At 44.7% G+C, this 25,993-nt stretch overlaps 1 long non-coding RNA gene, 1 other non-coding gene and 1 pseudogene across 3 annotated transcripts in view; 2 read left to right on the plus strand and 1 right to left on the minus strand.

The window, feature by feature from the left end:
• The window catches only part of LOC101002034, a 324,709-nt gene that overhangs the window by 121,844 nt on the left and 176,872 nt on the right, over nucleotides 1-25,993 (plus strand). The window lies entirely within an intron of this gene.
• Nucleotides 7,928-8,088, plus strand: LOC116268781. The gene has a single exon (XR_004175944.1). It is a non-coding gene; the product is annotated as a U1 spliceosomal RNA (small nuclear RNA).
• On the minus strand, nucleotides 19,523-19,752 carry LOC116268800 (annotated as a pseudogene).

Consider the following 25,993-nt stretch of genomic DNA (forward strand, 5'->3'; position numbering starts at 1 on the left):
AGGAAGAAATGCTCCAAAATGCAAGAGAGTTTTTGCAAATTATTCATCAATTATACCATTTAGAATTCCTTCCATGTACCAGGTTATTTTGAAGTCTTTCATTTACTGTCCCCCCAGTCTTTCACCTATCACCAAGTCAGCCTGGGAAACAGCTGAGAATCACCTTCCCAGTTGTGCCCAGCCCCTCACCCAAAGCAGAGTCGATTACTTCCTCCACTGGACAGCAGCGGGCAAGTGAAGACATGGCTCCATTATACCATGCCTACTGCACTGGATTGAAATGTCCCTTGCCCCTTCCCCTGCCCATTCCCCTGCCCATTCCCCCTATTGCTGGTGAAATTGCTTAGAGCAAGGACTGTTTTACACATCCCAAGATCTGGCATAATGCCTGACCCAGGGGGAAAGAACAAATGAATAAGTAATTAAAAGGAGAGGGAAAAAGAGACAGAGAAATAACCAAAAGAAGAAAGTTTTTTAAAGGTTCAGAGGAAAGAATGAGGTCAGTTGCAATTTTTTTTAAAGTAAGATGTTGGAAAGAATAAACGACATGATGAAAAGGAAACTGACGTGATTCCTATCATGAATTTGAAAGTTATGCAAGGGTGGAAAGGTAGGTGAGAAGGTGTGGACTGGTGAGAAGACAGAGAAGTCAGAACTGAGAACATAGCAGAGAACTGTACTCCTGTTGTGCTACATATATCATCTTTTGTATTGTGCCTTAAATTTTCAAAAGCGCATTTGCATTTCAAATCTGCTGTGATAGTCAGTATTCCTGTGGCAGGCAGAGGTGAAGAGCATGAGGCCTTGCCCTTCAGTCAAGGTGGGGAGACTGGCATACATACGATACTCCATACTCCCTAGGTGTATGTAAGGATGGTGGAGGGGACTTTCTCCATGCAGGGAGACTTCCTGGAGCAGGTGCTGCCTCTTGTGGCTCTTGAAAGATGCTTGTCAATAAAGCACACTGGGAGCCAAGGTGCTGTTTAGCAATTAAAAATGCTTTCCGTTGTTTAGAGCTCAGCACCTTTGTGCATTCATATTATGCATTCATTTTCATTTCATTGTTGAATTTCTCACTTCTGCTACTACAATGTCTACAGCTGACAAACCTTCCTTGGGAGCCCTACGCAGCCTTTTTTTTTTTTTTTTGAGACGGAATCTTGCTCTGTCGCCCAGGCTGGAGTGCAGTGGCGCAATCTCAGCTCACTGCAAGCTCCACCTTCCGGGTTCAAGCCATTCTCTTGCCTTAGCCTCCCGAGTAACTGGGACTTCAGGCACCCGCCACCACGCCCGGCTAATTTTTTTGTATTTTTAATAGAGACGGGGTTTCACCGTGTTAGACAGGATGGTCTCGATCTTCTGACCTCGTGATCCACCCACCTCAGTCTTGTAGCTCTTTTTGACCCTCAGGGACAGTCATTGAATTATGTCTTGGGAGCCGATGCTCCTGATGCAGGCTTAGGGAGCAGGAGAGCGTACAGGGGCAGCAGCCTTTCCAGCTGATCCCCATGCCCTGTTGCACCTGGACGGCTGGAATAAGCTATTCACATATTGGGGAAAAAGGCTGATGGGACCTCAGTCATGTGGCAGAGAATCTGAAAGCCAAAAACTTGGCAGGTCTGTCTCGGGGTGGGGTGACGGAGAGACATTTCCCTAGAATTCAGCTGCTGGGAGCAGAAAGACAGAACAGGGGCAAGTGCTGGGTTTCTGAGGCCCGCAGTCCTGAGCACAGCCTCAGGCAGTCTGTTCTATGACAGAACCTGAAGAAAGGCCCAGGCATTTGCGTCTGTGCCCGCAGTTCTACTTGACCTAAAGGCACTTCTCGCACTGGGAGCCTGCCTGTCTGTACCTGCCTAGAAATCAGCCTGGCTGGGACACACACCGATTGGAGGGCATCCTCACCTTTCCCACCCATGAGTCAGGACTGTTGCCTGCCATGCAGCAAAGGCACCAGGAACAGAGCCAGACACTTAGGGTCTACCCCAGGCTCCACCTACCACTGCCTATGTGACTCTAGGCGAGTCTTTTACAGCTTGTCAAACTTCTCTCTTTCTTTAAAAAAAAAAAAAAATTCTTGCCAGGCACAGTGGCTCACGCCTGTAATTCCAGCTTGTTGGGAAGCTAAGGTGGGCGGATCACTTGAGGCCAGGAGTTCGAGACCAGGCTGGCCAGCATAGTGAAACCCTGTTGCTATTAAAAATACAAAAATTAGCTGAGCATGGTGGCACACACCTGTAATCCCAGCTACTTGGGAGATTTAGGCACAAGAGTCACTTGAAACCAGGAGGCAGAGGTTGCAGTTAGCCAAGATCGTGCCACTACGCTCCAGCCTGGGCGACAGAGCAAGACTGTCTCAAAACACACATAAAAATTAAAAAAAAATTTTTTTTTAAAGTCAGGGACTTAGCTGTGTGGCCCAGGCTAGCCTCCAATTCCTGAGCTTAAGCGATCCTCCCACCTCAGCCTCCTGAGTAGCTAGTACTACAGGCACACACCACACACCCAACCAGACTTCAATTTTCCCAGCCCCATCATGGACCAGAAGCCACTTGGTCTGCTTGTGAGGATGACGGAACCTTGCCCGAGGAAATGGGCAATGAATGGGAGCCTGTTTGTTTCTCCTTCCAGCTCCTGACCTGTCTAGCTCCTGACCCTCTCAGTGTCATTCTTGCTCACCCCTGGCCCCACTCCCTAGATATGCAGACAGGATGGGCTTCTTCCCTTTAGACCCTCACTTGCTCTTTTGGACTCCTCTCCTGGCCTTGCCTCCCCCTGGTGTCATCTGCTGGCTCCCTGCCTGATACTGCCACACTGGCCATGCTGGCCCCCTGGCCTTTGTTGACACCGCATCAGCAGGCTCCCGCTTCCCTGTCAAGGGATACAAGCCGGCACCAGTCTTTCGCCACAAGGTGTGTGTGTGTAAAGATTGCTTCCTGTACTTGATGTCCACAGGATTTTAAAGAACTCTCGGCCCACTCGGAACTCTACACTTGAAACAGAAATATCTTCTCAAAACACCTTTGGTATTGGCCCATTTCTCTATTACTGTTTCTTGTGGTTTCATATTGAGGTTTTTGGTGCATTGCAATTGCCCTGGAGTTTATTTTTAGTAGTAAAGACAGAGTTCAATTAATGTCAAAACATGAGGGTAATTGCAGAGGAAGGATTAGTAAGTCTAGGGGAAAATGTGCCTAATTTTTTTTTCTTCTGATAACATCTTTCAGTGATCATACACCGTCACACCCACAGATACGGAGCTTCCTCTGTGATGCCTGTAATGAGCTAGGCCCAAGTGGGGAGCAGTGGCTGTGGCTGTGCCAACCCCTGAAAATGAAAGCATTTCTGAGTGTCTTTCAGTCCAGCTCACATAGCAGCCAGCCACACAGGTGACCACCCTCTGCAGCTGTCACTATGGGTGTTGATTATCATTATGGTTTTCAGGAAAGGCTGGGCTTTGGCATAGTCAAGTCTGATCCTCTCCCCAGGGCATTTCTCCTGTCTCCAGAAGCGGCATTTCACTTTCCTGAACATCAGCTCTCCTCCCCTGGATTGCAGGGTCTGGGTCTTGTTCTCTGTCTGCTTCCAGCCTTTGGCATTTTGACAGCACATAGGACATGCTTGGCGAACGTTTTCTTGGGTTGAGTGAATTCAGGACACTGACTTGGGGCTGGAAAGGCCAAGTGAGGAAGAAAGTATTCCCCCTTCAGAAGCTCCCCAGTCTGTCTTGAGAAACAAAGGCAGCCCTGCCATCTGCCCAGGACTTTACAGTTTATAAAGTGATTGCTCATCCTTTCTCCTTTCTTGTAATGCACAAATATCAAACGAGAACCTGCAGTGTGCGACTGTGCAGGGTGCCTGTGCCTGGAATAAAGGAGAAAAGCCGCTGTGCTTTCTCTGAAGGAAATCGCAGAGAGTGAAGCCAGCTTCATGACCCCAGAATTTCACAGATGAAGGGACTGGAGGCTTGGAGCAATTGCATTGCTTGAGATCCCCCCTGCTCATGGATGGTGACTCTCAAATCGGTGCATGAGTCTTCTGAATCCCTTAAACCTTCCCTGTGCCCGCCTGTTCTCCTGGCACATTCTTTGTACTCTCTCGTGCTGCTCCTCCCCCCCTCTCCATACGTCTCTACTTCACCACCATTGTTCTCTGCCCACTCCTAGCCCCTTCTTTCAGCTCTGTTTCTTCTGAAGATGAAACAGAAAGCCACTTTCTCTCTACAGTGCCTTTTGTGGGAAGGGATCTGCTGATAGGGGGATGTGTTTGGGAACATGGTCTCTCCAACCTTCCCTGGGAGCAGAGCCTCGGGTCTCACCGAACCCACCTCCCCAGCACTTTGTGTGGTGACTGGAAGGCGGTAGCCATTCCCTCCTGTCCTCTCTGCCCTTGTCCACTTTCCTGCTATGAGTCAGGTGCTGAGATAGACTGTGAGGAGTAAACAGAGTGGATAAAAAAAGAGCTTTATCCTTCTTTAAAGTCTTTAAAATACACAGGTGTATTAGTCAGAGTTTTCCAGAGAAACAGGACCAATGGAAGATGCAGATCGATGCATATCCATGTCTATATCGATATCTACTTTGATATTTAAATCTGTATCTAGGAGATTTATTTATTATAAGGTATTGGCTCATGCAATTATGGAGCCTGAGGGGTTCTGTGATTTGCCACCTGCAAGCTGGAGACCTAGGAAGGCAGCTGTTGTATCAGAAAGGGCAGAGGGCTGGAGAGCCTGTGGTGTAGATTCCAGTCTGGGTTCAAAGGCCTGAGAACCAGGAATGCCAAGGGCAGGAGAAGATTGGTGTCCCAGCACAAGCAATCAGGCAGAGATGAAATTCAACCTTCTTGTGCCTTTCTGTTCTATTCAGGTCCTCAGTGGGCTGAGTGAGGCCCACCCGCATTGGAGAGGACCATCTGCTTTACTCAGTCTCCTGGTTGAAATGATAACCTCATCTGGACATACTCAGAAATGCTGTTTAACCAGCTCTCTGGAAATCCTGTGGACCAGTGAAGTTGACACACAAAATTAACTATCACACTGCAGAGACACAGTCTATTTACCTGTATTTACTGGGTAACGTGCATCCCAGCTCACCAGGCTGGTTTCACTGCCTTGGCCCAAAGCTGCCCTTTGAGTGTTGATCCCTAGCTGACCCCTTTGATCCTTCACAGCCCCATCTTTAAAACAAGGACCCTGAATCAAGTGACAGTAAGAGCCTCTCTTGTCCTGTTCTGATTGTATCCTGGCTTTGAGTGTTTGCCTAAGCTGAGCCCAATTGACCGTTGTCATTCTTTGTCTCTTTCTTGCTCAGACATCAGTTAGGTATTTATTGAACACCCTGTGTTCACAGCATCCGGCTCCTGAGACTAGAGACAGCTCTTGACTCCTGGTTTTGCTCTTTGCAACCTATTGGACCACTTTCCTTTTAAGATACACCCCTCACATTATAGGAATGTATCTAATTGTTTGTTCATTTTCTTAATTGTGCATCGTATCAGTCCATCAGTCAGTTTTCCTCCTGAAATATGCTAAGTATTGAGAATTATAATAGATACTATTAAGCGCCACTAATAAAGTGCTATCCTTATAGTAGTAGTAGTGTTTGAGGCGATGGTCGTGTTCGTACTAGTAGTCATCAAGATGGCTATGAAGAGACTACTTCTAATCTACCAGTAATCATGGTAAAAATAGTAATAGCTCAAATGCATTATTCATGGTGTTTCAAGCACTTTACATTATATTATCTCATTTACTGTTCACAACCTGTGAGGAAATGGAGATGATTATGTAATATGCTCAAGTTTGCAAATGAAGGAATCTTCCTGCGGAATGTTCTGGGCTTTTGCATAATTTCAAATTTTCTTTTTTTTTTTTTTTAACTTAAGGTTAATGTTTAGAAGCTTTTACTAATGCGAGGACCATTTGCTAAATCTGCACAAGTGCTACACATTTGGGTATCTCCATCCCAACATACCTCTTATTGCCATTGCCTGAAAGCAGACACCTTCTCCTCCCTCCCTCAAGGACCTCTGAGCTTGCACTCCAATTCCTCCCCCACACTCACCTTTCTCCTTTCTGTTCCTCTTGGGATCCAGGTTTATTTGAGGAGTTAGGAAAAGTTCCTCAAATATTTCCTTCAACTTTTGCTCCCCACGGGGACTATCTTACCCTGCTCCCATTAAACTCTGAACAATGTTATCAGCCTGAAAAATGGACTGGCATAAGCGTGTAATGTCGAAGCTGGGAGGGACTGTGGCGGCCATCCAGCCCCCTGCTTTCAATGACACTTGAGGAAAATCGAATCCAAAGACCGGAAGCGGCTGGGCTCGGTGGCCCACTCCTATAATCCCAGCACTTTGGGAGGTTTTATTCCTAAATTTGTAACAGTAAATAACAGAACCTCCACCCAGCGTCCAGGCCTCTCGTTCTCTCCCTCATTCCCAGGTATAGGCCGGGTTTCAGAAACCCTGCACCACATAGACCCTGGTGGGCCTGAGTTGCTGTGAGTAATAATGACTCTGCTGGTAATTTATGTCCTTTTGCTTGTAACTGTTTCCTTTTTAGTTTGGTCACCCTCCCAGAGCTGGATGCAACGGAGGCATACTCACTGTGGGATGCAGGGCATCCTGCATCCTGCGGAATTTTTTTTCCTCCAAAAATGAAACCTCGAAGTTAAGACTTTGGCCTGTCCGTGGACTGCACAACAACACTGAGCCTCAAGGACTCATATTGGCATTTTTCTTCTTTCACAGAGCGTGAGCACCTTGGCTTCAAGCTCACGAGAAATCAGATCAGGACTTCACGCTGGGTTAAACAAAAGTTTCATAAAGACAGAATCAAGGAAAAAAAAAAAAAAAAAGAGAAACCAATCTAAGTGCCATCCTCCCTGAATTGCATCTTACCTGAGTCTTCAGCCGCCGCCCCCTGATGCTGTGGGAGGAAACGGGAAAGTGACTGGCCATGGGGACATGGGTGGGGGAGTGTGAGGGTTAGTGGTAGTAGGGAGGTAGTGCTTCTGTGAAGCCAGACAGGAGACCTGAGCCTGGCTCTTTGCTTTGCTGCTTGCCAGCCCTCTGGCTGGGAAGAAGGCTCTTGGCCCTTGTGAGCCTCGGTTTCCTCTGCAGAGTGGGCTGTTCTGAGGACTGGCTGACATTGCTGTCCGTCACTCTTCCAGGACCCTGAGGATTTCAGCTCTACCCATGGGCACTGAACTGAACGTTCACTGGTCATTTGGTTCTAGTTTTTTTTTTTTTTAAAAGGAGTTTTACTCTTGTTGCCCAGCCTGCAGTGCAATGGCGTGATCTCAGCTCACCACAATGTCTGCCTCCCGGGGTCAAGTAATTCTCCCCAGTAGCTGGGATTACAGGCATGTGCCACCACATCCGGCTAATTTTGTATTTTTAGTAGAAACAGGGTTTCTCCATGTTGGTCAGGCTAGTCTCAAACTCCCGACCTCAGGTGATCCGCCTGCCTCAGCCTCCCAAAGTGCTGGGATTATAGGAGTGAGCCACCAAGCCCGGCCGCTTCCGGTCTTTGGATTCGATTTTCCTCAAGTGTCATTGAAAGCAGGGGGCTGGATGGCCTGCCTTCCTTCCTTCCTTTTTCCTTCCTTCCTTCCTTCCTTCCTTCCTTCCTTCTTTCCTTCCTTCCTTCCTTCCTTTCTTTCTTTCTTTCTTTCTCTCTCTCTCTCTCTCTCGGAACACCCATACTTTCTGGCACTGTAAGATGCTTAGGGCTTATCTTGTATATTTCCAGCCCCAGTTATAGAATCAGCCATTTCTTCAAGGATCCCCTGTCATTTTATTGGAGAAAGGACTTATGCTGGATGTGCTTGAGGTGTTATTTCCTCCAGATCTTCTCAACTGACAGAGCAGTGAAATATATGTGTGTAGGGAGGATGGGGAGAACAATTTTTTAATATATATATGAACACTTATCTGGCAGGGGAGATACCATGATCACGAAGGTGGTTTCCCAGGGTGAGGCTTATCCATTGCACTCCAGCTGTGCTGACCTCTGTGATTCCCCCAAATGTGGGAGACTTGACTGCATAATTTGTGGTAATGGGAGACTGCTTTTGCACTCTCCCCTGTAAAAAATTTTAAAAATAAATACATAAATAAATAAATGTATATATATGAATCCATGTGGATGCATGTATGTGTAAATATTTCTCCAGGTATCCATCTTATCTATGTAAAACTAACTATGAGTTCATACTGCTGTCTCCAACTCTAATTCATTACCACATTTCACCCATTTTTTTTTTGTTTGTTTGTTTTTTTGAAATGGAGTCTCACACTTGCCCAAGCTGGAGTGTAGTGGTGTGATCTCGGCTCACTGCAACCTCCCTCTCCCAGGTTCAAGCGATTCTCCTGCCTCAGCCTCCCGAGTAGCTGGGATTACAGGTGTCCACCATCACGCCTGGCTAATTTGTGTACTTGTAGTAGAAACGGGGTTTCACCATATTGGCCAGGCTGGTTTCGACCTCCTGACCTCAGGAGATTCAACCACTTCAGCTTCCCAAAGTGCTGGGATTACAGGCATGAGTCACCACGCCTGGCCTCCATCCACTTTTAACAAACTTGGTTTTTTTGCCCACATTGATTGATAAAAGAAGGTAATGAACGGAGACGTTGGAAAGTTCACGTGGGGCAAGAACAGTGGGCTAAGAACATTGGACTTTTCCCTATGGTCAGTGTGGCCTCATACAACAAAAATCAAGATGAGTCAGATGCATGTAGAAAGAGACTCCGAAATGGGTACTGCCCAGATGTTTGCAAACCGGGACACTGTGTTATGTTCACAGGCCTTTGAATGTGTCTCTCCCTGGGCTCCATGTGCCCTTTCTGCTTTCTGGACTATCCTGTTCAGCTTCTGTCCTCCTACTGACAGCCTTTCCTGCTTCCCTTTCCCTCCCATGCCACTCCCACTCCATACAGCCTCTTCCCCTGCACACTGCTCCTAGAACCCCTGGGCTAGCCCCGTCGGGGTTGTCCTTGCCTTCCTGGGACCTGAGGCACACAGAATGAGGATGAAAGTGTTGATGTATCATGTAGTCAGGTGGGGGCACCTGATTTCTTTCTCAGCCAGGCATCCCAAACTCAATTGTCTACAGAGGCCAGACAGGCAATAAAAATAAGTGACGTGGGCCTCCTGGGCAGTCAGGAGGGCTTGGTGCAGAACTGGAAGCACCAGAAGTAACGAAGAGCCAGGAGATCAGGCCAGCACCTGCTCTGAGTGGTCAGGCACCTCCCTGGTTGCTTAGCAAGTCAGTTGTTGAGAAATGTTTTGACTATGGTCCTTGTGTATGCCCAGTATAAAGGGGGCAATGACCAGTCTGTGGCCACTGCTTATGGCCCTGAAAGTCTGCAGGCCCAGAGTGGCCAGACCTGGTTGTTCAAAGGAAAACTGGCAGGTGGGAAGGACAGAGGGCCTTACCCCTTCCCATTTGCCTCCTGTGCCTGACAGTGTCACCGTAGCAATACTTTCCTGGCGGCAGCACTTTGTCCCATAGCAATAGTTGATTTAGTGTATAGGGCTTTTGTTGTTCTTGTTTATTCCCATACCTGGAACCAGCTGCGTTGTGCTACTAACAGAGATGACAGCCCAACCTGGAGCTCTGCAAGGTCCTCCAGGCTTCTCAGTTCTGATCATCCCACCCGCAGATCCCATCACCAAAGGGGTGTACTTGCTTTATGCAGCTGCTGCTTCTCCCAGACCGCATTGTCCCCCTTGTGCCTTTTCCATGTTCAATACATGGTTTGTTTTTTATCTGAAATTCTACCCATTAAAACATCTGGTATGTTTCCTCTTCTCTTGCGAGGTGTATTTCTGTATTTCCTACCTTTGCATCCTCTGCTCGATTCAACTTGAAGCAGGTTTCCAAGCTCATCACTTGGAGGCCCAGGGCATTGCCACTGCCCGCCACCCCACCGCCCACCGCCCACCTGCAGGCCTGTGCCAGGAAGCCCTGTGTGCTGTCTGCACTCCATTTTGCTGCTTGTCCACAACCGTCAACCATGACTGCTCCTGAGGGGCTCGCCAGCAGCCCTGTTTCCCAGCCTGCTGTGTGTAAGGTGATGCTTCGGGTTTTCCACAGTGAACAATGGTTCCCAGAGTGGGCAGGACTCCCTGGTGTCTGCAAGGGTGTGTGACCGTGCAGGGTGGAAACAACCTTGTCAAAATAAACCAGGGCAGTGCTGAGGGGGGAAGTGAGGCTGGCTGGGGGGAAATGTGGGCTGAGTGCTTCTTGGGGGGTTTCCTCTGCACCGGTGCCTGGCCGCTCAAGGGTCCCAGAAGGCAGAGGCTGACACACTTCCTGTAACCCTTTCAGACTCGCCATTGGCCCCCACCAGATCAGGAATCTGTTTTCCCTTGTTCACCTTGAGCCACTCACAGAGTGGGAAAGGTTTGCTTATAGAAGGAAAACAATCCTCCTTCCATCATTCCCCCTTTGCTCCTGTGTTCATCCATTTGGGCTGCTGTAAGAAAATACCATAAACTGGGTGGTTTACAAACAACAAAAATTTATTTCTCACAGTTCTTAAGGCTAAAAGTCCAAGATCAATGCGCTGGGAGATTTGGTGTGTGGTGAGAACCTGCTTCCTGGTTCAGTGTCTTCTTACTGTGTCCTCATATGGAGGAAGGGGCGAGAAAGCTTTCTGGAGCCTCTTTTGTCAATGCACTAACCCCATTCATGAGGACTCCACGCTCATGATCGGATTGCCTCCCAAAGGCCCTACCTCCAAATCCCATCACCTTGAGGGTTAGAATTTCAAATGTGAATTTTGGGGAGATAGCTACATTCAGACCGTGGCAGCTCCCTGGCACAATCCTGCTCGACCGAACTCAGCTTCCTGACCAGGCACATCAACAATCTTTCTGTCCCTCTGATGCCAGAACTTTATGTTTCTGAGGGTGAAACTTGAGTGATTAATTCACAGTATTCCTTGGGATTCCTCTCTGATTGTTGACTGCATAAATGAGCGAAAGACCTGGATAATCCCTAACAGGTGCCTGAGACTCACATCAGCCCTGGGTGATTCCCCATGGCCAGGGGCCCACCTCAGTTCCCAGGGACCCGTGGGCATGATCATTATGATGAGCCACTACTCTCCAACCTGGCCTCTGCACCTGTGTGACATTTTCCTCCCATTGCTTTACATGTTACTCTTTCTTATTCAGTAGGATGTGCAGATTGGTCAGGGTGTGTATTAGTTTCCTACAGCTGCTGTAACAAAGTACCACAAACTAGGCTGCTCAAAACAACAGAAATGTATTCTCTCATAGTTGTGGAAGCCAGAAGTCTGAAATCAAAAAGTTGTGAGGGCTGTATTCTCCCTGCAGACGCCCAGAAAAATCCTCTCTTCCTCTCTCCCGTCCTCTGCTAGTGGCTGGCCATCCTTGGTGCTCTTTGGCTTCTCATTGCATCATCCAAGTCTCTGCCTCCATCCTCCTGTGTCCTCTCCTGTGTGTTTGTGTCCAAATTTCCCTCTTCTTAGAATTGCATCTTCTCTAATCCAGCATGACCTCATCATAAGTCGATTACATCTGCAAAGACCCAATTTCCAAATAAGGCACATTCACAGGTACTGGGAGTTAGGACTTCAGCATATCAGTTTTGGGGACACAATTAAAACCACAACAGAGTATAAGGAGAAAATATTACAACTTCCTTTCTTTTCTTTTCTTTCTTGTCTTTCTTTTCCCTTCCTTCCTTTCTTCCTCCTCCCCTCCCTCTCTCCCTCCCTCCTTCCTTCCTTCCTTCCTCCTTTCTTTTTTTTTTTTTTTTGATGGAGTCCCGCTCTTCTGCCCAGGCTGGAGTGCAGTGGCGTGATCTCAGCTCGCTGCAACCTCCATCTCCCAGGTTCAAGCGATTCTCCTGCCTCAGCCTCCCAAGTAGCTGGGACTACAGGTGCCTGCCACCACAGCTAGTTTTTTTTTTTTTTTTTTTGGTATTTTCAGTAGAGATGGGATTTCACCATATTAGCCAGGATGATCTCAATCTCATGACTTTGTGATCTGCTTGCATGCTTTCTTTCTTTTCTTTCTTTCTTTCTTTCTTTCTTTCTTTCTTTCTTTCTTTCTTTCTTTCTTTCTTTCTTTCTTTCTTTCTCTTATTTCTCTCTCTCTCTCTTTCTTTCTTCTCTCTTTTTCTCTCTCATTTCCTTCCTTCCTTCCTTTCTTCTTCCTTCCTTCCTTCCCTCCCTCCCTCCTTCCCTCCCCTCTTCCTTCCTTCTTTCCCTCCTTCTTCCTCTTCTCTCCTCTCCTCTCTTCCCCTTTCCTCCTCTCCCTCCCCTCCCCTCCTCTTCTGTCTCCTCTGCTCCCCTGCCCTCCCCTGTCCTCTCCTTTCTTCTTCTTTTTCTTCCTCTTCTCCCCTTCCCCTTCCCCTTCCCCTTCCTCTCCTCCTTCTCCTTCTCCTTCTTCTTCTTCCTCCTCCTCTTCCTCTTCTCTCTGTTGCCCAGTCTGGAGTACAGTGGTAGGATCATGGCCCACTGTAGCCTAGACGTCCAAGGATGAAAAGATCCTCTCTCCTCAGCCTCCCAAGTACCTGGAACTACAGGTGTGTGTTCCCATGCCTGACTAGTTTTTGTATTTTTTGTAGAGACAGGATTTCATCATGTTGCTCAGGCTGGTCTTAAAGAGATCCACTTGCCTCTGCCTCCCAAAGTACTGGGATTACAGGCATACACAATTGTACCTGGCCTGTTTATTTCTCTTTTATAAAATGTCTTTGTTTTCATCTCTGTTATAATAATAATATAGGCATTCATATGTGTAAATTATAAGTGAGTTCTTATATAGATTTGGGGGACTATTCTCCAACATGACTGATGAGGGCATAGTCAAAAGACAAATTAATCAGGCCACCAGTCTGATTTATGAAGGGTCCCTGTCTTAGTCTATTTGGGCTGCTATAACAAAATATCATAGACTGAAGAGCTTAAACAGTAGACATTTATATTCTCACAGTGCTAGAGGTTGGGAAGTCCAAGGTCAAAGTTTGAACTGACTCGGTTTCTGGTGGGGGCTCTCCTCTTGGCTTGCAGATGGCTGCCTTCTTCAGTGTCCTTACATGGTTGTAGGAGCAGAGAGGGTTCTCTGGTGTTTCTTCTTATAAGGACATATATCCTTTCAGATTAGGGCTTCACCCTTAGGACCTTGTTTAACCTTACTAATTTCCATCAAGTTTCTGTCTCCAATACAGTCACCTTGGGGGGTGGGACTTCAACATATGAATGCAGCATGGATGGTGGCACCTTTCAGTCCACAGCAGGCCCCGACTACTGGATTTCATTGTACAATAAGATCCCCTTGTCTCTTGTGTATTATAATGAATATTAGTCTGTAAAGCGGGTCTGTGTAATCCAGCTAGTTTGTATACCGTAGGCAATCAAGAACTACGGATTTACTGGGTTTATTGGGTCAGGGAGAAGGGAGGGCTTTATCCAGGTGCCAGCACTTCTTCACCTTTCTCTACATTTGCTCATCCCGGAGGTGGGGTTTAACTGGGTCTGCCTTGTCCCCTCACTTCCCTCTCTGCTGAGAGAGTCCTGAGCCCACCCATTATTGGTAGCAAAGCTCTGGGCACAATCTCCGTTTTCCTATTTGTAAAATGGAGCTAACAATAGTACCCATCTCATCAGATGGCTCTAGAGATGAAATGAGATAATGTATTTGTGGCCTTAGGACAACAGTGTTCCTGCTACAGGGAGAAGCCTGGGCCAGGAGATAGATTAGTTTCCAGATACCACTGAAGTAGCCTTTCAAATACAAATTACCTCCCTCACTTTCCAGCTGTGCAGTCCTGAACAAGTTACTTTCCCTCTCTGATTTTCCACTCTTTGTTACCTGTAAATGTAACAACGCCTTTCTCTATGTTGTTGGGAAGTCCACATAAAGTGATGTGAAATTGATTGTAAAATACAAAACGGGCTGGGCACAGTGGCTCACGCCTGTAATCTCAGCACTTTGGGAGGCTGAGGAGGGTGGATCACCTGAGGTCAGGAGTTCAAGACCAGCCTGACCAACATGGAGAAAGCCTGTCTCTACTAAAAATACAAAATTAGCCAGGCGTGGTGGCGCATGCCTGTAATCCCAGCTACTACTCCAGAGGCTGAGGCAGGAGAATCCCACGAATCTGGCAGGCGGAGGTTACGGTGAGCAGAGATCACACCATTGCACTCCAGCCTGGACAACAAGAACAAAACTCCGTCTCAAAAAAAAAAAAAAAAAAAAGAAAAAAAAAGAAAGAAAAAAGGTTACAACACAAAGGTTGGCAACTATCACTAATAAGTTTGACTATGAAACCTCACTACTACATTTGTATTGTCTTAGACCAAGCTTGTGAGAATTTTTTGTGATTTGTTTTTAAAGCTCATCAGCTATCGTTAGTGTTAGTATATTTTATGTGTGGCCCAAGACAATTTTTCTTCTTCCAATGTGGCCCAGGGAAGCCAAAAGATTGGACACCCCTGTCTTAGACGTTTAAGGAGCTGTGATTGAAGGATGGAGACTGGGCCAGGTGGGGCTTGGTGCAAGTTTAAGCTCTTAGGTCATTTCTAAACAGCAAACCTCTCAAATAGCATCCAACAGATATGTTAGTCTTGTCGTCTTTCCCCTGGTATCTTTTGTACATGTACATGTACCTGCTGCTGTCCGCAGCCTGTCCTGGAGCCCTGACTTAGTTAAACCTCAAAACATCCCTCTGCATCCAGATGCATCCAATACTCTCAGTTTGTCTGACTCCTGCTGTACTCCCTGTGTCTGCCCAGCTGTTGACACAGCCACATATGGCTTCCTTTGCTGCAGCTTTCAGCATTCTGGTGGCTTGTAGTGCTGAGTGTTAGCGAAGAAAGTGGCTACTCTCATACACTGCTGCTGAAGGGTGGAGGGTGATGAACAGGACCAACCTCTCTAAAGGAAGTTTCCAGGCCAGGTGTGGTGGCTCACACCTGCAACCCCAGCACTTTGGGAGGCCAAGGCAGGCAGATCACTTGAGGTCGGGAGTTTGAGACCAAGCTGCCAACAAGGTGAAATCCCGTCTCTACCAAAAAATACAAAAATTAGCCAGATGTGGTAGTGCGTGCCTGTAGGCCCAGCTACTCAGGGAGCTGGCTCAGGGAGGAGAATCACTTGAACCTGGTAGGCAGAGGTTGCAGTGAGCTGAGATCGCACCCCTGCACTCCAGCCTGGGTGACAGAGTGAGACCTTTTTATTTTTAAATAAAAAAATCAAAACAAATAAGAAAATAAGGGAAGGTTGGGCAGGACTTCTCAAAGTTTAGAGTATATGCACCCTTTGGCCCAGCAATCCCACTTCTCAGAGTCTGTCCCCTAGAAATAGTGAGGGAAGTTTCAAAAACTTTATTCAACAGCATTAATAGTGTATCAGAACCCTGAAGACAGCCTAGCTGGCCAACAGTACAATGCTCAGCTGCCACTAAAAAGAATGAGATGCTGTGTCCTTCTCAGTGCCTCAGATCAGGAGGCACCTGCTATTGGTTTGTCACATTACTAATGATGTTTACTTCCATCACTTGATTAGGGTGATGTCTGCCAGATTTCTCTACTGTAAAGTTTCTATTTTTCTCTCTGTAATGAATAAGTATCTTGTCAGGAGATACTTTGGAACTATGTGAGTATCTTGTTTCTCGTCATACTTCCACCAAACTAATTTTAGCATTCATGGATAATTCTTGTCTGAAACCGTTATTACTACAGTGTGTGTCAAACAATGATTTTCTACTTCCATCATTACTTCTACATTTGTCAAGTAAAATTTTACTATAAGGCAGATATTTTCTTTTATATTACAAAAATCATTTTTTTTGGTATCAGTATGGACTCATGGAGTCTCATTATATTGGTTATAACCCATGAATATAATACATTTTGTGCTCAGATTTTTCTAGATTTTACATTGGGATGCGCTTCAAGTTGGGTTCTATGTATTTTTGCCATTTTACTGTTGTTTTTTGAGCACTGCCTTACCTTTTGGCGCCACAAGATATTCTAGGCTCAGTATATCCTTTGTCTGCTCCAGCCCTGGAATCAGCCATTGCTGCTGTGCTATCCTTGCCAGAAGTATAACCTGAATTTAACAAGGAAGAAATACCAGACAAACACAAATGGAGTGACATTCTACTGAACAACTGAGCAGCACTCTTTAAAAATGAAAGACAAAGAATGACTGAGGAATGAGTTCAGATTAAAAGAGGCGAAGGGACACGCTCCAACCGTAACTGCAACACGTGACTGCGGGGCTGCGTTCTGCACTGGAAAAAAGTGTTACTGATGGAATTTGAATATTGTCTCTAGATTAAGCAACTAAGCAATGGTATTGTACTAAATTGCTAGATTAGGCAATAGTATTGTGCTAAAATTAATTTCCTGACACAATTAAATAATTGTACTCTGTATATAAGATGTCAAAATTGAGAAGTTGCAAGGCTAAATGGAATTTCTTTGTTTTTAAAACTCTTTATATATCTTAATATATCTGAAATTATTTTAAAAGAAAAACTAAAAAAAAACCCCCAAAACCTAAATACAAACCAGGAGATAGATATATCTGTACTAATATGGGATGATGTCCACAATCAATTGGAAAAGATCAGTTGTAGTGCTGTTTGTATAGAATTGGCCCTTTTTGTAGAAGCAAGACAGAACAATATAGTGCATATGCATATTTATCTACACATGGGAGAAATTCTGAGAAGGGCACATACTTCCTGTTAACAGACATTTCTGGGAAATGTGTTTGGAAGGTGTGAGACACCTTTTACTTTTTGATGTCTTAAAAAGAAGAGCATGTTTTAATATGATAATGAGAAAACAGTAAGAATGTGGGTTGTATGCATGAGTGTACTTCTACATGTGTAGGTTTAGGTTTGATGTCTTCCCATCCAGCTTATTCTCTTTTGCATTTTCCTGCACAGGCAGTGCTGTGCAATGTCTTGCCCAGTGGACACCCACCTAGTTTTCACTCCACAAACCACTGTCCTACATCTGATCCTTAACAAAGTATGTTAGTTGTAGACACAAAGGTGGCCTACATTTCATACTGGTTGACAGTAATGCCAGTTGACTCATCTTATTTTTGTCTGAGGAGGCTGGAAATTTTTCATCCTCAGAAACTTTAGGGATAAACTTATTACTAAGATTGTATCATTTTGGTCTCCCCAGAGGAATGAAAAATTAGAAATTTTCCACGTGACAATCATTACATTTACCTCTTTAAGGAGCAATGATTCTTTAAGTGGTGCTTGATTTATCTAAACCCGATTAATTAGTGAAAGGTCATCTGTTTCTCCCAGGAGTTTTTAATGATCATTAGGCTTTCGTAGTTACTGTGAAATTTTGTTTAAGTGGATTTATTTTGTGCAGGATTGTATTCAAGGCAGATGCTCCTTAATTTAAGAAGGGCTATGTGAAAACACAAGTGTCTTCTCTTGAGTGAGGGCCTACTATGTGCCCTGACTTTTTACAAATATTGACTAATGTAACCTTCCTTACCATGTACCTTTCTTCCAATTTATCAGTGAGGAAACTGATGCAAAAAGGTATGCTCTCACAGGCTCTGGCATGTTCACTGAGTTAGCTCCAGAAAGAATTGTCCCCTTCTCATGCCTGTTCCCTACTTCTTTTGCGGCTAATTCTCTGAAATGGTTTCTGCCATTGTCTTCAGCTTTCTGGGCTGCCCTATCACCTGTGTTGCTTCTAAATGTCAGTTTCATTGCTGCCTTCTGGCTTCCTCTGCTTTTCTCTGACATGATGTCTCTGTGGATGCATCTCCCAGTAATGATTATAAAGGCGGTGATAATAATAAAAATAGAATACACAGGTGTCTTTATCAACCCCTGACCATGCTGGGCACAATGCTGAGCGTGTGCGGGCATGATGTCTTTATTCTGCCCACTTAGCTGATGAGATTGTAGGGGCTCCCTGCAGGTTGGGGCCTGAAGACCACAGCCGGGTCCATCTAGGAACCAGAAGCTATGGTCAGGCTTACATGCTTTTTTCACATCAGTGTTCATGTAGATGTTTAAGTTCTTACAATAGGTTTTTGCAAGCTAGTGAACACTGCCAAATTACGCTCGCCACACAATTGCAGCCACCTATTCCCAGGCAGTATAAATATATGGTTGAACTAACATTAATACACATCACTATTTTATCAAGTGACATAATCAAGCTAATTATGAAGTATCCAAATATTAATTTGCACAGACTAAAAGCAGGTGAAGTATTAGAAATCTGCATATATCATTAGCAGAAACATTTTTTGGGGCCAAATGGTAAGGGAAAAAGGGGAAAATATTGTCCTTCAACAAAAATAATCATATTCCAGTAAGTATAATAAAAGAAACGACAAGCTTTTCAGAATTTCCATGACTAAAAATTGTTTTAGCTACAGTTAAAAAAGCATCACACAACAAAATATCTCTTGTTTAAAATATTTGCTACAAAAAGGCCTATTCTATATGTCCTGCATAAGAACAAGTATCTTTATATAAGAAATGTGTTTAATAGCCCTCTTTCATTCTTTTTCTCAAACTCTCTCTGTTAAATTGCACCCAAAGGGGAAACATTAATTGAACTTTTAAAGCTTTTCTCTTTTTTTTCTGTCTAAAGACATTAAAGACATATAGGTGGTATTAAATGAACCTTTAGCTAGAGCTCTGTGAGTTTTCAAAACAGATTTTATTTTTCTTTACCATAGGCCAACAGAGATTTTGAGAAACACATTGAAGGATCTGTTAACACTTGGTAAACCCAATAAAAGCAGTGGTTGTGCCAGTCCTGATCTGTCTTGATGTGAATGTGAACAATGGGAACCTGAGCTAAGCAAGTAAAGAATCATGCAGTGCAGTCACCGTCTTCAGCATTTGAGATGACTAGCAGGGTAAACCACACTGTGTCTAAGATACAATGCTAATTCTGTTTGAATTAAAAATATGCAAGCGTGGTACTGGATATTTTGACACGCAATCTTGCGAAATTTCTCATTGATAAGATTCTGACATAGGAACTACATTTGAGTAAGAATCATAGCTCAATACGGCATGATTTCAGGAAAGCCAGCTGATAAGATAAAAGTGTTTCTGAGGCTGAACAGCAAGAATCTTTTGCTAAGAGTTAGAATAGATTGACAAGAACCTAAAATCAGAGTTGCAATTCTGCTGAGCTACTGCTTTTCAGTTCTCTGGTGGAAGCTTCACTGGACATATTGTGCATCAAGCCTCTATGTGACTGATTTGTGCCTCTTAAACTATGTCTTGTCTTAGATTCTCCATGGCAGTAGCTTTAGGCAACCCAGTTTTACTGAATGCAGCAATGGTTTCAGTGACAATTAGAATCCAATTTTAGGATAATACTTCTCCAAATTGTTAAAACTCCCTGGTGCTTTTCTCTTATAAACTGCAAAATGTCTTCATATTTCATCCCACTTTTCAGTTAATGCTAGGGTGACAGAAACTGGACTTCTCGCAAGACACATGACAGAGTAATATGGCAGCCAACTTCTTTGCCAAATTAAAGTTTTACAAGATTTAACCTGTCATCGAGACCTGGGATTTTGGTGGAGAGTCATCATCAAAAGCCAAGTTCAGTCCCTGGTTTGCCTTCTTTTCTGCACAAGAACAAGGGTTTTGATGGCTCTGGTCTCCGGGACCATCCATGGCTTTCTGTTAGCAATAATCGTGCCTTGGATAAACCTCATTGGGTACAATACTGCCACTGCGCAAAGCTCATGGCTTTCTTTAATAGCAAATGGCCTCTGACTTTTAGGAAGCCGTGTGGCTACCCCTCAGCAGACTTAGGAGAGGTCTTGGTTATTATTTGTTGTTTTATAAGGTGTCATCATTGAGCAGCTACTCTGGATCAAGCTCTGTGCTGGGCTTGAGGGGTACAGGGAAGTTTCTCATGACCTTGAATCACACACACTTGGTCTCACTCCAATAGCAGAAAACAAGTTAAAGTTCCCCATGGCTTGATACGTTTGCCTGCCATGTTAATTGCTGCTGTGATCTCTGCAGCATGGTCCAGAGAAGGCAATCAGTCAACAGTGAATGGGTTGAGATTTTTGTGATTTTGGTTCAGGAGTCTCAATCTCTAGAATAAAATCTAATCAAAGGGTAGGGCTATGTTTTTCTCTTGCCTTGGCTTCTTTGACTCTATCTGTGAATTCCCTGACCTAGGCCTCTGGCTCATTCTGTCTTAAGGTGCAAGAACCTCTAAAATGTAGATGGTAACAATCTCTAGACTACATGTATCTTGATGGTAGGGCCATCAAATGGATTTCCTCAGTATATGCAAGTCATGTTTTGTAGGCATGGTGGGAACTTAGTCAATGTCTCAATCAGATTTGCTTCTGTTTAGCAAGATAATCTTTTGTAGGGGAGTGTTATGGACTGAATTGTTTTCTTCTTCCCAAATGTATATGATGAAACCCACCCCCATGTATTCAGTATTAAGAGGTGGACCTTTGGGAGATAATTAAGGTTAAATGAGATTATGAGGGTGAGGCCCTCATGATGAAATTAGTGCCCTCAAAATAAGAGACCCCAGAGAGCTTACTGTCTCTCTTCTCTCTCTGCTATGTGAGGACACAATGAGAAGGGAGCCATCCACAATGCAAGGAGAGGGCCCTCATCAGAATAGACCATACTGGCACCTTGATCTTGCACTTACAGTCTTCAGAACTGTAAGAAAATGAATTTTCTATTATTTAAGCCACCCAGTCTGGGGCAGTCTATTATGGCCTTCCAAACTGAGAAATACAAGGAAACTAGGGCCATGTTAGCTTTGCAGAGAGAAGATGTGGTGATGAGTTAGGAGGTAGAGGCTGGACTTTCATGATGGTGATATTCAACTAGTGAAAGGCTGAGAAGAGGTCAAATATACTTCTTGTGGCCCCAAGGATCAGAACCAAAATGGAAAGGTAGAAACAGCAGGCAAACAGAAAGCAACCTAATACAAGGAAAAGGAACCTGAGAGAATGTTCTGTCTCTGACAGTGATTGGTATCTCATCACTGGAGAGATCCACACGGGGACCATATTACTACTGAGAGGGGGTAGGGCTGAAAGGATCCAAGCATTGCACTGTGATGTGACCCCATAAGGTCCCTATAGACTTTGGGACTTGTGAGCTCACAGTGAATCATTACAAACAGAAACAATTCCTTCTTATTTGTGGAGCACATTAAAATTTCCAGAGCATTTTTATAAGTATATTATCTCCCATGATTTATATGAAAACGTTAGAGTTGACATTCAGTACACATTTGCTGAATGAGGGAATGGATGAAGGAGCTATTGTGGTACCTTGGTTGGCAAAAGAGGAATACGTGGGCAGAGTGATTTCTGGACTTGCTAGGAAAGGCCAAGCCAGGTTTGGACCTGGGTCTCTACTGTACTCTTCACTCTACTCAGCCTTTTCCAAGGTGGAAATAATAACATTTTCTCTGAGGCTGATGCTTTTCTGTTTGTTTGTTTTGCATTTTTGTAAATTCATCAACATCAAGATCCCCTTTAATACTCACAAATGCCCTTTGAATCAGCTTTTATTGTTCACATTTTGCAAATGAGAAAATGGAGACTTCAAGAGTTGAGTGAGTTTAGCAAGGTCTTCAGCTCCTCTTGGGCAGAGCATTAGGGTTGCAGACAGTTGGGCACTCTCTTCAAATGAATGTGAGCCAATGTTGGCCCTGTTGGGTGTGCAAGGAGTTCTTGGAGAGTTGATGGACACCCTGTTTTGAGTCACATGAATAATTAGTCTAAGGAAACAGTAGTCAAACAGTTGACTCATTCTTTCTTGCACTCTTGCTGATCCTTAGCAATTTCTCGGCCGCTCCTCCTGCCACAGTCCTGTTTTGTACCTTGTAAACAAATCACTCTAGGAGTTCCTAGTCCTGGCTGTATACCATAGTCACTTAGGGGCTTGCAAAATCTACTAGTATCCACCCCACTCCCACCGTACTCCAGACGTTAAGATTTAATTGATCTAGAGAGGGATCTGGGCTTTCGTGTTTTAAAATTCTCTTTAGATGGTTGAGAATCACCAAATTTTTGTTGGTGTGGGGCAGGTTTGCACATTCAGGTTCATGGGTTATTGGAATGAGACATGAAGGGGCCTGCTATGTTCCCAGGGCCTGCTAGCTCTGTGCTGACTGCTTCTGGTTTTGTAGAAATGATTTTATTCCTCCTTTCCTGAAACCGTCCTGATTTTGCGGTCATGGTCTAGTGGGATGCCATGTGGATTTATACTGCAACTCTTGTTTTTACTAGCTCTGTGACCTCAGAAAGGCCACCCCCTACTTCCCTGTGCCTCTGTTTCCATCTACTCTGTAACATGGGGATAATAATGCTAGTTTCCTTGTAAGTCTGTTGTGACCATTAACTCTTGGGACTATGCCTGGTGAATAGTTAGGGTTCCACAAATAAGTCTTGCTTAATGGTATTGTTATCATTGCAATAGATGCATGTGTGTGAGTGTAGAAATGTATACAAGATATTGTTCCTGGTTTTTTTATTTTTCTTTTTCTTCCCCCTGGCAGAGTTAGCCACTTCTTCCTGTGTGTAAGCATATCATCACTTTCTGTTTCTATTATGGACTTGTGTTTTTGTGGCCCTAACCTTATATATTAATTCCACAAATGTCTATTGAACACTTGCTGAATGCTGAGGAATGGACAAGAGAGATACAACCTCTGCCTCTTGAGCCATTTGAACTTTGAAGAGGACAGATGATGAACAAGAGGAAGTGGATCCTAGAGGGAAACAGGCTAGGATGCTATAGAGACTAGAACAAATGGTCCTTATTCGTACCTTGCTGTGGGGGAGACTCTCCTGACAGTGTTAGTTGTGTCACCTGCATTCTTTCTTTACCCTCCACATGTAGTGTCCTGGGACTTACTGTGATTACTTACTTCTGTATCCCTCAACAGTAAGTCCTAATCATCGGGGCTAGGAAATGTGCTTTGTCAAATGAATTAGTGATTCATTCATTAATTCATTTGACTCAATTTAGCTTAAACAGCACATCCCGAGATGCTGTGTTAAATCGTGGAGTCACAAAAGACCTTTACAGAAATCTTTACAGTCTTCTGGGAACTCTAGACACGAATATGAGGATAGGTTTGGACCATTGTAACTGCTGTAATAGCTGTTGTTCTGGTGAGCAGTGGGGACCCAAGCATGAGTGGGCCTTGCAATAAACATGTATGGGCCTGAGATAAATGAATCAGTGTCTCTTGTGAAGCTCTGTTTTGTCAAGGGGAGGGAATGTGTCTTTGCATTTATTCCCTCCCAGGGTTTAGGTCACTGCCTGACACATGGCAGGTGCACAGTGGATACAGAGAGAGTGGTCGGACAGACGACACAGCTTTTCTCTGGGAATTTATCCTCATCTCTACAAGGGGGGTTAGCCAGTATTTTGAGGGTCTCCCTCAATGATCACATTCTAGAATCCTGTGACAGGTGCTGAAACAAGGCTCCCTCATTGGAGCTGCTTGGGAAGGTCATTCATTATTTTGTGACATCTTCAGACTCTCATCATTGCTAGAAGCTGACTAATTATGAGAAGTGAGGGCCTTGAACTGCCTCTCTCTGCACATCTGGTCTCACTGTCAAATAAAGTACTTATTTTTGATAAGCTCTTTGGCTTCTGTGAAGCCGCCTGGCCGTGTCTGGCCGTGGGCAGTGCTGATAATGAACCGAACAGAGAACACAGACTTGGCGGGGAAGGTGGGGACCCAGTGGGTAGAAAGAATGGGCTTTTTAGACCATTTCAAAGTAACAAGAAGGCTTACCACATTCACTTCCTCTGTTTCTATTGAAATTGAAGTTCTAGATGGACTGAACCTGACTAAGCAAAGGGAACGTGGACAGGAAAGCTAATGACAAATGCAAGTGGGTTATTTCTGGAGTGCTTTATACTCTCAGTGTCTTTGTGCCCTGAACTTTCTTCATCTGGACTCTAGGAGCACTTAAGCAATTAGCATGCCACCAGCTGGGTGCTGTGGAAAGATCATAGACTTTAGAAACTGTCCAAGAAACTAGTGGGAATCAACACCTTATGAGCAGTGTATCCTTGTCAAGTTTAATTTACCACGTTGAGCCTCAGTTTCCTCCCTAAGAGAAAGAAAAGGGACATAGATTTCATTTCTTTTTTTTTTTTTTTGAAATAGGATTTCACTCTGTTGCCCAGGCTGGAGTGCAGTGGTGCGATCTCAGCTAATGGCAACCTCTGCTATCTGGGTTCAAGCGATTCTCATGCCTCAGCCTCCTGAGTAGATGGGATTGCAGGTGTGCACCAACATACCCAGCTAATTTTTGTATTTTTAGTAGAGACTGATTTTTCACTATGTTGACCAGGCTGGTCTCAAACGCTTGGCCTCATGTGATCTGCCCATCTCAGCCTCCCAAAATGCTGGGATTATAAGTGTGAGCCACTGTGCCTGTCGGAGAAGTGATTGTTTAGTTAGAGTAACTCTAGGTGACATAACAAATAAACCTCAATATTTTAGTAGCTCAAAAGATGACTCTAACTCAGATAATAGTTTGAGGCCGGGCACAGTGGCTCACGTCTATAATCCCAGCACTTTGGGAGGCCAGGGGGGTGGATCACAAGGTCGAGAAATCGAGACCATCCTGGCCAACATGGTGAAACCCTATTAAAAATACAAAAATTAGCTGGGCATGGTGGCGTGCACCTGTAGATCCAGCTATTCGGGAGGCTGAGGCAGGAGAATCACTTGAAATCACTTGAACCTGGGAGGTGGAAGTTGCAGTGAGCCAAGATCGTGCCACTGCATTCCAGCCTGGTGAATGAGCAACACTTCGTCTCAAAAAAAAAAAAAAAACAAAAAACAAAAAACAAACAAACAAACAAACAAAACATATATATACACACACACACACACACATTCACATATATATTCAGAAGGGTTTTCCTGGTCATTAGGTGGCTTTTCTTGATTCTGTGATCTGGAGACCCAGATCTCATCCACGTTGTTATTCTGCCATCCCTGGGACCTCGAAGTCCCTCCAGTTGGCAGCGGGGATGAAGGATAGGAAAGAAGGCACACCACTTCTTAAACATGTCTTCCTGGAAGTAGTATACAATCATTTCACTTGCCAGGGATAAGTTCTAGACAAGCTTTAGAAGGGGGATGGTCTTTGGGAAGCCAAGGTGGGAGGATTGCTTAATCTCAGGGGTTGGAGATCAGCCTGGTCAACGTAGTGAAACCCCGTCTCTACAAAAAATACAAAAATTAGCCAGGTGTGGTGGCACAAGCCTGTGGTCTCAGCTACTTAAGAGGCTGAGTGGGAAGATCACCTGAATCTGGGAGGTGGAGATTGCAGTGAACCAAGATCACACCATGGCACTTCAGCCTGGGCAACAGACCAAGACCCTGTCTTAAAAAAGGGTGGGGGATGGTAACCATTCTCTGCCATAAATACCTTAGTGTTGCTTAAGAATAAGTGAGGTTGGGTTTGTGAACCTACCCTTGCATAACATGTCACCAACTCTGGCCTTACTTATTTGTGGATTGTTTGTAGGTACCCATGGCCTCGCAGGACCATTCATGTGGTCCTGAAATTAATGTATCCCTTTGGAAATATGTGATGGACATCTCTCTATGTTATTAAGGATAGATCTCCACCATGAATGTAATGGCTAGCACTTACAGCTGGATCATGATTTACATTAACTCCTCCCTCACTGGTATCTTATAGATTGTCTTTGGTTTTGTTTTCACTACAAAGGAGACAGCACGAATTCTCCTACATGTTCACCACACAACTGGTGCTGTGAGAGAGACGAAGATGAGTCACGCCTGTACTGCTCTTTAAACACTCACAATCGAATGGTTATCCTGGCCAGAAAGCCATAGCTTTTCCTCATCAGAGCTTCAGTGCTATGGAAACTTGAAGTTTGGAGGGTCTGATGTCTCAGTCTGGATGAGGACGAGTTCCCTGCCATTC

The sequence above is a fragment of the Papio anubis genome, chromosome 8, assembly GCF_008728515.1.
Source record: "Papio anubis isolate 15944 chromosome 8, Panubis1.0, whole genome shotgun sequence".
NCBI classification, from domain to species: domain Eukaryota; kingdom Metazoa; phylum Chordata; class Mammalia; order Primates; family Cercopithecidae; genus Papio; species Papio anubis.